Below are 18169 nucleotides of genomic sequence, written 5' to 3' on the forward strand. Positions count from 1 at the left end.
CTAAAACATGCATGCATCTCATGGAATATCATCAAACATACCTTAATCTTGACACAAGTATGACCAATTCTCCTTCTAGTTCTCTTCTAAACCAAGCATGAAGCAAAAATCCTTCCTTTTTCCCTTGGTATTTTCGGCCAAAGAATTGAGAATAGATGAACAAATTTTTCTCCTTTCTTTTTCCTCTACTCACGGCAACAAGGGGGCATCCATCCACTTTTTTTCTTTTTTTTTGTCAACATTTTCTTTATTGCTAACACATTATTTAATTGCTCCCAACATGCCTCACTAACCCAACATGTTGGAAACATGTTTTCCTTTGCCCATCACATCCATCTTGGCCGGCCACTATAGAATAATTTGGGCAATTTTGACATGCAAGTCCACCTTTGTGTCAACATGCACAAATAAGCCATTACAATTTAGCCTATCATTTTTCACCATGTTTCACCTTGATCTCTATTTAATAATTTCTCATACAATTGGTAAAATTAGAGAATGAAACTTCCACATATGCATGCACACACATAGTAAGCATAAAATATAACAATTAATTATTTTTATAACTCGGGTTTGTGGTCCCGAAACCACTTTCCAACTAGGGTCACATTAGGGATGTCACAACTCTCCCCCACTTAAGAAATTTTGCGTCCCCGAAAATCTTACCGGTAAATAGGCTCGGGTATCGCTCTTTCATAGAGTCCTCAAGTTCCCAAGTGGCTTCTTCAATTCCGTGTTTATGCCACAACACCTTCACTAATGGGATTTTCTTGTTTCGTAGCTCTTTTACTTCACGCATCAGAATGCGAACCGGCTCTTCTTCATAACTCAAATTAGGCTGAACCTCGACCTCAGATGGAGTAATTACGTGTGTCAGGTCAGACCTATATTGTCGAAGCATCGAAACATGGAAACATTGTGAATCTTTTCGAGCTCAGGGGGTAAAATTAATCAGTACGCTACTGGCCCAACTCGTTCAGATACTTCATACGGACCGATGAACCTCGGACTCAATTTGCCCTTACGGCCAAATCTAAGCACCTTCTTCCAGGGTGAGACTTTGAGAAATACCTTGTCTCCAACCTGATATTCAATGTCTTTCCTTTTCAAATCCGCATACGACTTTTGGCGATCCGGCGACCTTCAAACTTTCACGAATTACTCGAACTTTTTACTCGGCATCCTTAACCAAATCAACTCAAGAATTTACCTTCACTAAGTTCGATCCGAATAATGGGGGCGGCATTTACGACCGTATAAAGCCTCGTAAGGCGCCATCTTAATACTTGATTGAAAGCTATTGTTGTAAGCGAATTCAATCAAAGGCAAATACCGTTCCCATGAACCACTAAACTCAAGGATGCAACATCTCAACATACCTTGAGTATTTGAATTATCCGTTCGGATTGACCATCGGTTTGGGGGTGAAAGGCGGTGCTGAAATGCAACTTGGTACCCAAAGCTTCTTGCAACTTCTTCCAAAATCGCGAGGTAAATCTCGGATCTCTATCCGACACGATGGAAATAGGCACCCCATGTAGTCTCACAATCTGAGAAACGTACAATTCGGCTAGTTTTTCCATTGAAAAATCCGTACGTACGGGGACAAAGTGAGCCGACTTAGTTAATCTATCTACAACGACCCAAATCGCATCCTTCTTACTTGCTGACAATGGCAGTCCGAATACAAAGTCCATTGTGACTCGATCCCATTTCCACTCGGGTATCGTAATCGGCTGAAGTAATCCTGAAGGCACTTGATGTTCCGCTTTCACTTGTTGACATATTAAACATCTCGAAACAAAGTCGAGATGTCTCGTTTCATACCATGCCACCAAACCGACGTTTCAAATCGTTGTACATCTTCGTACTCCCCGGGTGGATTGCCATTCGGCTACAATGGGCTTCGTTCAGAATTATCGAAATAAGTCCGGATTCTTTGGAACACACAGACGACTTCTGAACCTCAAACAATCGTCATCATCGATTTGAAATTCCAAGTCCTTGTTCGGAACACACTCATCCCGTTTTGCAACCAACTCATCGTCGACTTTCTGAGCTTCACGAATTTGACGTATCAATAATGGTTTGGCTTTCAATTGACTACTAACACATTGTCGGGTAGAAATGAGACAAGTGTACATTCATCGCTTCATAGCGTAAATAGTGATTTACGACTTAAGGCGTCCGCAACCACATTAGCCTTTCCGGGTGATAGTCAATGACCAGCTCATAATCCTTTAACAGCTCGAGCCAACGTCTTTATCGCAGATTTAAGTCTCTTTAAGTCATCAAATATTTGAGACTTTTGTGATCCGAATACACATGACACTTCTCACCAAATAAGTAATGTCGCCATATCTTTAAGGCGAATACGATGGCGACCAATTCGAGATCATGGGTCGGATAATTTTTCTCATGTGGCTTTAATTGTCTCGACGATAGGCCACAACTCGCCCTTCTTGCATCAATCGCAACCCAACCCAAGTAGGGATGCGTCACTATAAATGACAAACTCTTTGCCCGATTCGGGTTGCACTAGAATTGGGGCTTCATCAAATAAGTTTTCGTTGATCGAAACTTTTCGACATTTCTCCGTCCATTCGAACTTAACATCCTTTTGGAGTAAGCCGTCATTGGCGTGGCTATCGTCGAGAAACCTTTTACAAATCGTCGGTAATAACCGGCAAGCCCCAAAAAGCTCCGAACCTCGGTAATATTTCTCGGAGGCTTCCAGTTAAGTATGGCTGAAATTTTGTTCGGGTCAACTCGAATACCCGATGCAGATACCACATGCCCCAAGAAGCTAACCTCTCTTAGCCAGAACTCACACTTGCTGAACTTAGCATATAATTGCTTATCTCGTAAAACTTGCAACACTAGCCTCAAATGTTCAGCATGTTCAGTTTCATCTCTCGAATAGACCAAAATGTCATCGATAAATACAACTACGAACCGATCCAAGTATGGCCTGAAAATTCTATTCATTAAATCCATAAATACCGCAGGGGCATTAGTGAGCCCAAACGGCATCACTAGGAACTCGTAGTGACCATATCTCGTTCTGAAGGCAGTTTTGGGTATGTCCGAATCTCGAATTCGCAACTGATAATAGCCCGATCTCAAATCTATTTTCGAGAACACTGAGGCTCCTTTCAGTTGATCGAACAAATCATCGATCTGTGATAACGGATATTTGTTCTTTATTGTCACTTTATTAAGTCGACGGTAGTCGATGCACGACCTCATGGTTCCGTCCTTCTTTTCACGAACAACACCGGCGCACCCCAAGGTGAAAAACTTCGAGCGAGCAAAACCTCTATCCACCAATTCTTGCAACCGAGCTTTCAACTCCTTTAATTCGTTGGTGCCATACGATACGGAGCTATCGAAATTGGAGTGGTACCGGTACCAATTCGATGCCAAACTCTATTTCCGAGCGGTGGTAAACCCGACAATTCTTTAGGGAAAATATCCGGTATTCGCAAAACCATCGCACAGATTCGGGTTTCTTTTCTAACTCCTTGTCGTCTAGTACATACGCAAGGTATGCTTCGCACCCTTTCTTACGTATTTAGGGCCAACATTGCGATATTACGGTGGCAACCCTTTTAAGTCCGTAGACTCAACCCGAATTATCTCGTTATTCGTACACCTCAAATCAATAGTCTTGCTTTTGCAATTTACAACCGCATCGTGCATGGTCAACCAATCCAAACCAAGAATAACGTCGAATTAGGCCGAGCGGCAAAAGCATCAAGTTCACGGAAAACAAGAACCTCGAAATACTAGGGACTTTTCTTACACACTTTGTTGACAAGCACGTAATGACCCAAGGGTTTGACACCGAATTACAAACTCGATGAGACTTAATAGGCAAAGTCTTATTGGATGCTAAGGTTTCGCATATATAAGAATGAGTAGAACCGAGGTCAATCAAAGCAATCACATTAGTATCGAAAAGAGTGAAAGTACCGGTGATAACGTCGGGGAGGATGCCTCCTCTCATGCGTGGATGGCATATGCTCTAGCAGAGCACGGGCCTCGGATCTAACGGTAGATCGAGGCTCCTCTCGATTGCCACCCCTACCTCCGAAATTCTCGGGGCCTACCTCTAGCCATTGTTCCACTAGGTCTTGCACCTTGCGTCTTATTCTTCTCATCTAGCTCCGTGCAATCTCTAATGAAGTGGTCCTTGAACCGCATCCATAATGAGCCCTATTAACAGACTTACCCCAACATTCACCTAGGTGACGTCTTCCACATTGGGGGCATTCGGGTCTCTCTTGACGATTATTGCCCACACTAGCTACCAAGTAGCTCGGAGTCCGTCGATGGTTGGGCTCTAATGGAAATTCCCGATCGCCCTCGACTTCTTGGTGTCCTCCACGAACCTCTTTACACCGAGAACGGAGCTTTACTCGTTGATCTTTTACGGTAATCTCTTGCTTCAAATTCAGCCTTCTTCTTCTCCTTCCCAAGTTCTTCCGCCTTACGGGCTCGTTCGACTAGTGTCACGAACTCCTTTATCTCCAAAATTCCACTAGTAACTTTAACTCTTCATTCAATCCTTCTTCAAATCTTTTGCACATAGCAACCTCATCAGCCACACACTCCGGGCATACCGATCGAGTCTTACGAACTCATGTTCGTATTGAGATACTGTCATACGGCCTTGCTTGAGTTCCAAGAATTCCTTGCGCTTCTGATCGATTAACCGTTGACTAATGTATTTCTTTCGAAATTCTGATTGAAAGAAATCCCAAGTAACTCGTTCGTTTGGGACTATGGAAATTAAAGTCCTCCACCAATAGTAAGCTGAGTCTCGCAACAAGGATATAGCACAATTAAGACATTCATCGGGTGTGCATGATAGTTCATCTAACACTCGAATGGTGTTATCGAGCTAGAACTCGGCCTTTTCGGCATCATCAGTAACTATGGCCTTGAACTCCTCAGCCCCGCGCTTCCTAATCAGGTCTACAGGTGGTTTACTTAGCCTCACAGGATCAGTAACTGAAGGCATTACGGGCTCTTGGGGTGGAGTATTTAAATTTGGGAATGGTTGGGCAGTAGGGTTGGTTCGGGCATATTATGCGACCCACTCATTCATCATGGTGAAGAAGGCTTGTTTCGCCCTTCATTTTGATTATTCGCGGATGGTGAGGCTCAACAGGTGGTGTCCCTTTGCGGGAGCAGCCACTACACTTTCAACGTCATCCGCCAAGGGTCTCTCTATCCCGGGTTCCATCGCTAATCAAAACAAAAATTTCAACCGTCAGAAGTCATCACATTATTAAGCACTAACAATTTGGCATGTATAGCTAGACTCACACGCTCTATGGTAGTCCTAGAACCGACTAAACCATAGCTCTGATACCAATTAAATGTAACACCCCAAACCCGTGACCGTCGCCGGATTTGAACACGTGGTGTTACCGGGCTTACTTCCCTTATTTCTCTCTTTGAAATATTTGATTTCTGTTCCAGGCAGGCTAGCTAACTGCGTCACTGTCACCTTAAAAATCATATCTTGAGTTACAGAATTCAAAAATCAGTTCCATAAAATTTCCCTGAAACTAGACTCATAATACCATCTGCACATTTTTTTCTTGAATTTTTGGTCAAGCCAATTAGTACAGTTTATTAGTTAAAGTCACCCATGCTACAGGGGTCAACTACACTGACCTTCGCGCATTACGACCTGGATATCTTCTCGTACAGAGCTTCAATGCTCATGCCATTTATTTCTAATGAAACTAGACTCAAAAGTAAATCTTCACATATAAGGCACGACTTCTAATTCCTTCTAGATAATTTATGGTAAATTTTCAAAGTCAAGACAGGGGATCCAGAAACCGTTCTGGCCCTGTCTCACGAGAACTTTAATATCTCTCAGTATACTACTCATATGGTCGTTTTGTTTCGTCCATATGAAAATAGATTCATCAAGGTTAAATTTAATAATTTATTCACTATTTAATTCTACTTCTATTATTTTTAGTGATTTTTCCATCTCACCTCACTGCTGCTGGCAGCATCTGTTACCAAAGCAAACAATGACTATTTCATAAATCTTCTATGGCCAACTATTACATCATACATAATACAAACTATGGCCACCTTATCAAAATTTAGGTTTCTAAGGCTCGTAACTATAGGTTTTAGAATCACACTCAACCGACCACATAGGCCAGTTTCGCATGGCTTAAAGTTTACAACCCACAATTCAACAAAACAAAATAGCCTATACATGCCAAATGTTCTCCTAGCTCAACTACGAAGACAATACCAAAAGATTTCCAGCGGTGTGATGACTTCAACGACGGTTCGAGCACGCATAACAATACGAGTCCAAGAGACCTAAAATGGGTGACAAGAAAACACCGAGTGAGTTTATAACTCAGTAAGTCATAAGCATTCAACAACCATCCATTGATAAAGTTATCACAACATGAAACAATAAACGAGGCTAGGTACTCATCCATATCGAAACTATACCATAATTCCTCGGACCTTTCGGTTCAATCTCATACCAAGTCATACATCCACATTTCATATTCTATACAATAAGATATTTGAGGCACTTTACACACCAACTCATTCACACCACAATCATACAATTGCAATCATCACATAGATCTAAAGCTTACCAAGCTCAACCCGAGCATGAGCGTATTTCCTATTCGTCATGAGCTCAAGGTACTTACCCGATCCGCTGTCCATACTCAACTCGATGGAGACACACCCTCCATATAATTGTTCGATCGGAGATATATATATATATATATATATAGAGTACGCACACACAGTGCTTAATACTCGATTTCGTACACTTAGTGCCATGCGATTTAAGCTGCACACATAGTGCCATACCCTTCGAGCTCGCACACCCAAAGGTCAGTATATTTCCAGCATGCACACTTAGTGCCATATATTTCCAGCATGCACACTTAGTGCCATATATTTCCAGCATGCACACTTAGTGCCAATCTCGTCACCGTATGTAACACCCCGAACCCGAGACCATCGCCGGTGTCGGACACGAGGGGTTAACGAGACAAATCCTCTTAAAGTACCGACCAATTTGGCATTTCCAGACAGGCTGGAAAACTGCGTCACTGTCGGCTTAAAAATCATATCTCGAGTTTCAAAACTCAGAAACTGATTCCGTAAATTTTCCCTGAATTTAGACTCATATATCCATCCATGGATTTATTTCTAGAATTTTTGGTCGGGCCAATTAGTACAGTTTATTAGTTAAAGTCACCCATGTTACAGGGGTCGACTACACTGACCTTCGCACGTTACAACTTGAATATCTCTCTGTACAGGGCTTTAATACTGGTTCCGTTTGTTTCTAATGAAACTAGACTAAAAATGGAATCTGTAAATATAAGGCATGACTTCTAATTCTTTCTGGATAATTTATAGTAAATTTTCAAAGTCGCGACAGGGGTCCCAGAAACCGTTCTGGCCCTGTCTCACGAGAACTTTAATATCTCTCGGTATACTGTTCATATGATCGTTTCGTTACTTTCATATGAAAATAGACTCGTCAAGGTTCGTTTACATAACTTATTCACAATTTAATACCCTTCCTACAAATTTTGGTGATTTTTCACATCCACGTCACTGCAACTGGCAGCATCTGTTTTTAAGGTAGGCCTTACCTATTTTGTAGTTTCCATGGACCAACTATAGTCTAGTCATACATAGGTCCACCTACGATCATGTTTAGCCATTCCAATGGCTGATCATGTGACCAACACTCCCATTCCAATCCATAATAACATCATGAAACCATATAAAATTACAAACCACAAATGGTCTAATTCCGTACTCCACTTTTACGAACCATTTTCGCATGGCCGTACACATATACATCACAAAAGCACTTGAAAACAACCGAGGGTAGTCCTATACATGCCATATCCAAAGTTCAACTAAAAGAGTACCAAAGGGGGTTTGATAGTGTGGATGACTTCACTTCAATGATCCCGAATCCGATCGCTAGCGAGCAAAATCTATAAAACAGAGAGCCAAAGCAACGGGGTAAGCATGTTTATGCTTAGTAAATCTCAAGCAATGAAATCGGCTTTAACTAAAGCATTACATTCACATAGCCAAATGAATCATTTCATTAATACACATTCGCATAATCATACTTACTTCACACTTCATCAACATATACATTCACAAGATATCAACCAATTCGAGAGCTGAAAATTCGTTAGTCGATTGACGAATATTATTCAAACGTATCGACTTTTCCATTGCACATGTAAACATACCTTATCCTTTGGGCTTTTCGAGCGTACTAATTAAATTTATTACAGCAACCAATGCTCACCTTCAACCCAAGTTTCTTCGGATACAACCGGATATAACCACACGCACGAATGCCTTCGGGTCTTAGCCCGGATATAACGACTCGCACAAATGCCTTCGGGTATTAGCCCGGATATAACAATTTGCACGAATGCCTTCGGGTCTTAGCCCGGATATAACAACTTGCACAATTGCCTTCGGGTCTTAACCCGGATATCATTCAATTGCTCATGCACACATACATCAAAAATCATTACACATTCATGTTTCATTTTCGTTACTAAGGCTCAAACACAAATATAATCACTAGCATAATTGCCTTCGGGACTTAGCCCGGGTACCATTTAAATACTCATACACACGTATATCAGTAATCATTACACATCCATAATTTCATTTCACATAATTCAAGTAGGGTCATTACTTGAAGACTTACCTCCAGATGTTGTCGAACGGCTTCAACGGCTATTCGATCACTTTTCCTTCCCTTATCCAATTGTGGCCCTCTAAGCTCTTGAGCTAATTCAAACAAATTCAATTTATTAAAGTCTCGCTTGCTAGCCTTGGCCGAATACACATATCATTGACTCAACATCACATAACTAAGCACTTTAGTCAATTTTCTTTAATTACGCACACATTCGCCTTAGCTCACAACAAGGTAGCCGATTACCTAAGTCAAGAATAGGCACCATTAAACTTGCCTCTAACCGAATGCATGCACAATAATTTCCCTCATGTGGCGAATATACATGTCCATGTTGAGGCCAATTATACACTTAATACCACACAAAAATAGCATACATTTTACTACTAACGCATTACATATCGTAGCTCAATGCACATCTCTCATTTACTTCATAATCGAGACATCATCACAAGCAAATATACACCTTGAAATAGCATATATGTCATACCAATACATCGTGTGCAAACATATATACATATATATATGCTAGAGCCGAATCTCAAGTTGATTGTAACTAAACATGAACAAAATTTCAATACACAATCTTACTTTCCATGCAATGAGCATAAATCACACTTGTGGATGTACCATGGCGAATACATCACAACACCATAATTTTGGTCATGATTAAACAAAGAACTTAGTATCTCATTCAAAATGCTAAAAGAAAATCTAAGAGTCCTCAATCCCCATCACATGTATCATTATCAAGCTTGATATTTAGCATGCAATGGCATTAGCACCACATTTACTTTGGCGAATTTCATTCCCATGACATAGCAAAGATTTGAACCATGGCTAACATGAACATCAAGTTAGCAACTAAAACATGCATGAATCTCATGACACAACCTCATACATACCTTAATCTTGATGCAAGTATAGCCAAATCTCCTTCTAGATCTCTTCTAAACCAAAAATGGAGCAAAATCCTCCCTTTTTCCTTAGTACTTTCGGCCAAAGAAGTGAAAAATGGATGAACAAAAATTTTTTTCTTTCTTTCTCTACAACTCACGGCAACAAAGGGGGGCATCCACACTCTTTTTTTTTTTGTTCATTATTTCCCCTTTTTTCTCCATTTCTTTATTCTTTCTAACATGATCCATTAACTAGACATGTTTGGAACATGTTCCCTTGCCCATGCTCTTTATTTTATTATTTCTAACATCCACCATTAACAAAACATGTTCAAGACATGTTTTCTTTAGCCCATCTTCATTACCATGGCGGCCACTTCCTATAGTTGGCTAAATTGACATGCAAATCCTCATGTCTTTACTTCATGCATTATTTGGCCACTTAAAATTCACCTATCACATTTTCAAGTCCTAACACATGGGTCCTTTCTTATGAATTAGCACCTAATTAATAAAATCAAGGCACGAAATGTTTACGCATACAAATTCCACATACAATAAGCACAGAATATAACACCTAATTATTCTTGTGACTCGGTTTTGTGGTCCCGAAACCACTCTCCGACTAGGGTCACGTTAGGGGTGTCACACCGTACACACGTATTGCCCGCACACTTAGTGCCGAAAGTAAACTTTCTACACATTTCACTATTTCTTTTACATTCAACAAATGTCATCACTCCATACACATACATTTTCATTTATATATATATATCATCCCATTAAACACAATTGCATAGATTTTACAATCATTTAAGCAATATCAAACATATGTGCTTAATGACTTACCTTGTTTTGGGTAGAACGGTTCCAATTCGGCTACTCGTTTGCTTTCTCCTTTCCTTTGTCCGATTTAGTTCCCCTTTGCTCTTGAGCTAAATCAAACAATTTACCTCTCCATCAAACACAAACATACGGCATTCACATACATTATTATGATTATTGCCGAATACTTAACACAACTAAGCTGAAAATTTACTCAATCTCATCTTAATTTATTGCTACTTATTTATCAAAATTTCCAATACAAGGTATTTAACACCTATGCCCATTTATACCCCATATGGCCGAATGTATGTATATATATATATATATACAATGTCAACTATAACATCTTTTAAACACCTAATTTCACCTCATGAACACTTAATCAATTTCTTTCCTAATCTAGCATATATTTTCACATCCATTGTATCATCATGTAAAATCACATATAACTACCTTTCTTAAGTTCTACATCTCAAGCAACTTAACCCATCCATATAATTAGCATGATAATAGCATCAAGGTATCAACCAAAAATGTTTTTGTTAGGCTCCTTAGCCAATTCTAACTCTCTATCAATAGTAAAAATTCAAACCATGGGCTAGGTAGAACTTAAACTAACAACTAAAACATGCATGCATCTCATGGAATATCATCAAACATACCTTAATCTTGACACAAGTATGACCAATTCTCCTTCTAGTTCTCTTCTAAACCAAGCATGAAGCAAAATCCTTCCTTTTTCCCTTGGTATTTTCGGCCAAAGAATTGAGAATAGATGAACAAATTTTCTCCTTTCTTTTCCTCTACTCACGGCAACAAGGGGCATCCATCCACTTTTTTTTTTTTTTTTTTTGTCAACATTTTCTTTATTGCTAACACATTATTTAATTGCTCCCAACATGCCTCACTAACCCAACATGTTGGAAACATGTTTTCCTTTGCCCATCACATCCATCTTGGCGCCACTATAGAATAATTTGGGCAATTTTGACATGCAAGTCCACCTTTGTGTCAACATGCACAAATAAGCCATTACAATTTAGCCTATCATTTTTCACCATGTTTCACCTTGATCTCTATTTAATAATTTCTCATACAATTGGTAAAATTAGAGAATGAAACTTCCACATATGCATGCACACACATAGTAAGCATAAAATATAACAATTAATTATTTTTATAACTCGGGTTTGTGGTCCCGAAACCACTTTCCGACTAGGGTCACATTAGGGATGTCACACAGACGGGTAATTCGAACTAGGATCTGAATTTAGCCTGGACTGGTAATTCAGATCCGAGCTTATTAGAGTAATTGTCATTGCAAGGGATTTAGCCTGGACTGGTAATCCCGACATTGCTCTATGAGTTTTTACTACGAGGGATTTAGCCTGGACCGAAAATCCCGCTGTAAGGATTGAATTTAAGATAAATGAGTTAGTACGCTATAAGTGTAATAAGGAATATCCATCGAGAATCTGAGGAATTCAACGAGATTAATATGAGAAATGGAATTGGAATGCCTGTAATGATGAACTCATATAAGACCATTATTATCATGTATTGTTATGTGACTAACTTGTACGATTAAGTATGCCATGAGAATTAACAACATTTATACTAAGCTCTATTGTGTAATCGAGTACGGGATCCATGAAATGGTGAGTTCATGATTAGTTGAAAATGATCTTATGGTAGTTATCATTGTATTGCACTAAAACAGTTTTGGACAGCAGTAGTTTGATTTTGAAAATCCACCAAAAATTTTGGAAGTCAAACTAGAGGTTGAATTAAATATGAAATGAAATATTATTGAGTCTAGTTTCACATAGAAGAAACGCTATAGCAAAAGAATTTCATATTATGAGATATTTTAGTTTTTGTGAGATAGACTCAGAATGAGTTCGGGATCCCCTATTCTGACTTGGGAAAATAACTAGAAATTGTAACAAAATAATTATGGGTTATAATTCATATGACTAAGTCCTTAATGAGACTATTTTCAATATAATTATATGAGAACTTTATCCAAATCCCGTATTAAGAGATAAATAAAGTTTAGTGAAGAAAGGTCGCAGCTATCAAATAGCAAAATAGGGGAAAGTTTAAAGAATAAACTGTTCTTATTGGCTAGACCAAAAATTATGAACATTTTATGGTAAGAATATATTTTAGTCTAGATTCAGGTAAAATTATCAGATCTTAATTTGGATTTCCGTAACTCCAGATATAAATAATTTAGTGACTATGAATGGAGAAAATAACATGACCAGGATATAAGTAAAAGTGTAATTATGGTTGTATTACCATGAGAAGCATGTTGGCATATTGCTTATTATTTTCATATGGACTTACTAAGCATAAAGCTTACTCCCTCCTTTTCATTTCTTTAGTGTTGTCAGGTTAGCTCAGGGTTGGAGATCGTCGGAGGTAGCATCACACTATCAAGTCATCATTTTGGAAGTGTCGACTTATATATATATATATATATATATATATGTTAAGCTTTTACAAGTGAGTGGCATGTATAAAGACTTAGTTTTTATGTTAGATGTTATCATGAGTAGCCAAATGTATTGGCTCATGTTGATTCATTGTATATAGCCATGGGATGTGGCTTATAATGTTTTGGCTTACAAGCCTAATTATCCTTACTATTTGTTAATGCCTTACAATGTGATTATAATTGTTTATCATGAATGAATAGTATAACATATGTGCATGAGACTGCCTTTGGGCCATTTAGGGTGGTTATGGCTATGAAATAAACACGTAAATTGGCATTAACTTGATAAAATTGAACATGGACATTTGTTGAATAAGTAGAGATTAATTATTGGGTAATATGTTATGGTTGATTGTTAAAAACGTGCCTTAGTGAGGCATGCTAAATCATTAAAATGATGTTATGATATTTAAAGTGGTTAAGTTTGTGAAAGATTAAGGAAACAAAAAGGCTTGGAAAATAGCCTAAGTGCTAGCCACACGTGCAGAGACACGGTTGTGTGTCTCAGCCGTGTGGAGGACACAGCCTAGCACACGGATGTGTTGCTTGGCTGTGTGGTTCAATTTGTTTTGATGACGTCATAAACAGAGAGTTACACGGCCTGAGGACACGGGCGTGTTGAAGACACACGGGCGTGTCCCTGTGTCCAAACAGGCGTGTGACCCTGTTTCATGAAAATGTTTCTAAGTTTTCCCAAAACTTTTCAAAGTTTTCGGTTTAGTCCCAACCCGCCTTTAATGCATGTTTAGAGCCTCAGTAGCTCGTGTAAGGGAAATTGTGCATGTGATTGAATGTTTTTAATTTAAATAAAATTTTATGGCTCGGTTTTATGAAATGGTGTACGTTCAAGTCTAGTAACACCTTGAACCCTGTCCCGACATCAGATACGGGTAAGGGGTGTTACACATACCTATTGAATCTACTGAAACATATGCGCTTTCAAGCCATACCTAAGGAATCTATTGAAGAAGCTCAGTCAAGTGAAATCTATTAATTTATTGAGTAAAGTTCAAATGAGCGCTATCTACTAAATTTACTGAACTACTGTATTGATTGTTAATTACTGATAAAGGTTGTGTTTTATGGTATTTCAACATTTAATTTTAATTGATTATTATGTTTAATTGGAAAGGTTTATCATTATATACAAATGAACTTACTAAGCTTTACTCAAGCTTAATTGTATTTGTCTCATTTTGTAGATTACTTTTTGAAGGCTTAGAAGATCAAATCAACATAAGAAATCGCACTATCCAGGAGATCTTTAGTAGACTTTGTTTTAGTTTTGGTATATATGGCATGTACTAGGACTTCTTTGTATGTATGATGTTGAATCTCGGTTTGAGCAAGTTTACTTAAGTTTGTGTTATGTGTTGTGACAAATGAAATTATGCATGTTTCATCTAAGTTTAAGCATGATGGTAGAAAAAATTGACAATATGTGAGATTATGGTTTGAAATGAATTGATGTTTTAATGTGTAACTATATCTTGTATATGGAACCTTGAAGATAAAATGTTATGAAATGATTTGTGGTGTTAGTGAGGGTACATTGGTTTGATATACAAGTTGAATCATGTTTTGAAAGTGTTTGAAGATGGTTTTTAGCCTATGAAAGTGTGCATTTGAATGTGTTTAAGCTCCTAAGCAAATGGGTGAAAATTTAGCTTGAAATTGGTCATTTGGGGGCTCACACGGCCTGGGACACGGGCTGTTACATAATCGTGTGAAGTACATGGGCAGCCCACATGGGCGTGTGCCTATAACATGTTTAAAAATAGTATAGGTGTAGTTCACACACGGGTAGCCACACGGCCTGTGACATGGTTGTGTGAGGGTATTTCAAATTTTACACGAGTTGGCACACAACCTAGGACATGACCATGTGATCCAAATTACAAAATTACATGGTCTACGGACACGGGCGTGTGAAGTCACACATGGGCGTGTAGGTTAACCACACGATCATGTTTGGAGCCACACGGGCTAGACTCTATCACACGTTGGACACATGGCCGTGTGACCCTTGACTTGAAATTTTTCAAATTTTTCTTGAAAGTTTTGATTTGTTCCAATTTGGTTTCTGGATATTTGTAACTTGTAACACTCCAAACCTGGCCTAGACGTTATGGCCAAATCTAGTGATGTCACATTGAAGTGTTTTTCGTAAAGTGTGATATCGATGAAAACCTTTTTTCTATTTAACCTCTTTGTGTGATCTTAATAATGGTTCTAAGGCGTGTCGTTCATTTTCAAAATGTGAGTCATTGTCAAAAAGTTTAAAACGTTATAAACTTTTAAAACGTCATTTATTGCAGAAGCTCTTAAAACAAGTTGCGTATTCATGGTATCTTTGATAAAACATTTATCTTATTGAAAACTCGCGTGTTTTCCTACTGCTAGCAATTATAAACCAAAACAAATAAAAATCCCCAAAAAAAATCCAATGAGACCATTATTACAGTAAATTACCCAACAATTAAATCGAAATCATAAAATACTATTTCAAATTAGATAGGTCGTGTGGCCACCGCTGAGTCGTCCGTTGCACCAATTCACCTATGTCTAGGGATTACCTGTACAGTTAAAACAAGAGGGTGAGTTTACGAAAACTCAGGGTGTGATCCCATATAAGAAAACAGTCAGAAAACAAGCACAGTCTAGGCCTAAGCCCTTTTTAGTAACAATGACAATATCAATTTGGGCTTTAGCCCATCTCAATACAAAAACAGTCATGTGTTTGGGCCTTGGCCCATTACAGTGAATAATCAGTGCAGTAGCAGTTTAAACAGTATACAAGTCCTACCCATCCAGCCTCTACACTCCGTCTGTAACACCCCGAACCCGAGACCATCACCGGTGTCGGACACGAGGGGTTAACGAGACAAATCCTCTTAAAAATACCGACCAATTTGGCATTTCCAGACAGGCTGGAAAACTGCGTCACTGTCGCCTTAAAAATCATATCTCGAGTTTCAAAACTCGGAAACTGATTCTGTAAATTTTCCCTAAACTTAGACTCATATATCCATCCATGTATTTATTTCTAGAATTTTTGGTCAGGCCAATTGGTACAGTTTATTAGTTAAAGTCACCCATGTTACAGGGATCGACTGCTCTGACCTTCGCACATTACAACTTGAATATCTCTCTGTACAGGGCTTTAATACTGGTACCGTTTGTTTCTAATGAAACTAGACTCAAAATGGAATCTTCACATATAAGGCATGACTTCTAATTATTTCTGGATAATTTATAGTAAATTTTTAAAGTCGCAAAAGGGGACCCAGAAACCGTTCTGGCCCTGTCTCACGATAACTTTAATATCTCTTAACAAGTAACTCCTATGACCGTTTTGTTTCTTCCATATGAAAGTAGACTCATCAAGGTTCATTTACATAACTTATTCACTATTTAATACCATTCCTAAAAATTTTGGTGATTTTTCAAAACCACACCACTGCTGCTGCCAGCATCTGTTTTCAAGGTAACCTTTACCTATTTCATGATTTCCACGATTCAATTGCCCCTCTTTGCATACATAGCACAAAGTGTGATCATGATTAACCATTCCAATGGCTAATCTTCTCAAAACAATTCCATACCCCATAATGATCAACATACAATGACTATAGTATCATACCAAAAACGTATATAAGCCATTTTTGCATGGCTATCCAAGTTTACACAAAACCGAAAGGTACATGACCTTCAACAATAGGGTAGTCCTATACATGCCATTTCAAAGTTCAACCAAAATTATACCAAAATGGAGGCTTTGATAGTGTAGATGACTTCGACTTTAATGATCCCGAATCCGATCGCTAACGAGCAAAATCTATAAAACAGAGAGCCAAAGCAACGGGGTAAGCATTTTTATGCTTAGTAAGTCTCAAGCAATAAAATCAGCTTTAACTAAAGCATTACATTCACATAGCCAAATGAATCATTTCATTAATACACATTCACATAATCATACTTACTTCACACTTCATCATTATATACTTTCACAAGATATCAACCAATTCAATAGCTGAAAACTCGTTAGTCGATTGAGCGAATGTTACTCAAACATATCGACTTTTCCAATGCACATATAAACATACCTTATCCTTTGGGCTTTTCGAGCGTACTAATTAAATTTATTACAGCAACCAACGCTCACCTCCAGCCCAAGCTTCTTCGGAAAACAACCGAATATAACCACATGCACGAATGCCTTCGGGTCTTAGCCTGGATAGAACGACTTGCACAAATGCCTTGTGTATTAGCCCGGATTTAACAACTTGCACGAATGCCTTGGTCTTAGCCGGATGTAGTCACTAGCACAATTGCCTTGGTCTTAACCGGATATAATTACTAGCATAAATATCTTGGGACTTAGCCGGATATCATTCAATTGCTCATGCACACACATACATCAATAATCATTACACATCCATGTTTCATTTTTGTTACTAAGGCTCAAACACAAACATATCACTAGCATAATCGCCTTCGGGACTTAGCCCGGGTATCATTCAAATACTCATACACACATAAATCAATAATCATTACACATCCATATTTCATTTCACATAATTCGAGTAGGGTCATTTCTTGAGGACTTACCTCGGATGTTGTCGAACGGCTTCAACGGCTATTCGATCACTTTTTCCTTCCCTTTATCGGATTTAGCTCCTTTTGCTCTTGAGCTTAACGAATACAAGTAGAAGTATTCAATATTTCTATCAATAATGTTTACTAGTCAATCACATTCGCATCTCATATCATCTCACTTTATTATAATTTATCATTCAACCTTTGAACCAAAACGCCATTATATGGCCACATATACATACATCCATATATTTAAGCTCAAGAATTTTAACATAACATCAAGTGCTCAAATTACTCATGTGGCCGATTATACATGGTCATAAATACACAAAATCAAAAATAATTTCACGGTTTTTCACACTATACATGTACTAGGCCGAATGTACATGCAAATTTCACAACATTCTTCAACAAATTTCTTCTTTAAACAAACATATTTATCACTTTCTTCATAATCAAAATATCATGTGCAAACATATATACACATATAGGTGCAAGGCAATTTCAAGGTGTCCATAACCATCCAAAACACAAATTTTAACTAACATGCAAGAAGCATAAACCATGCTCATGAATGCATCA

General features: G+C 38.4%; 1 long non-coding RNA gene across 1 annotated transcript; it reads right to left on the minus strand.

Annotated features, from left to right (window-relative positions):
* Window positions 1-16625: 16625 nt before the first annotated feature.
* On the minus strand, window positions 16626-17663 carry LOC128296423 (uncharacterized). The gene is made up of 2 exons (XR_008287043.1): window positions 17600-17663; window positions 16626-16826 (listed from the first exon to the last, which is right to left on the minus strand). It is a non-coding gene; the product is annotated as an uncharacterized LOC128296423 (long non-coding RNA).
* Between the last annotated feature and the right edge of the window lie 506 nt (window positions 17664-18169).

This window comes from Gossypium arboreum, chromosome 8 (assembly GCF_025698485.1).
Source record: "Gossypium arboreum isolate Shixiya-1 chromosome 8, ASM2569848v2, whole genome shotgun sequence".
Classification (NCBI taxonomy): Eukaryota; Viridiplantae; Streptophyta; class Magnoliopsida; order Malvales; family Malvaceae; genus Gossypium; species Gossypium arboreum.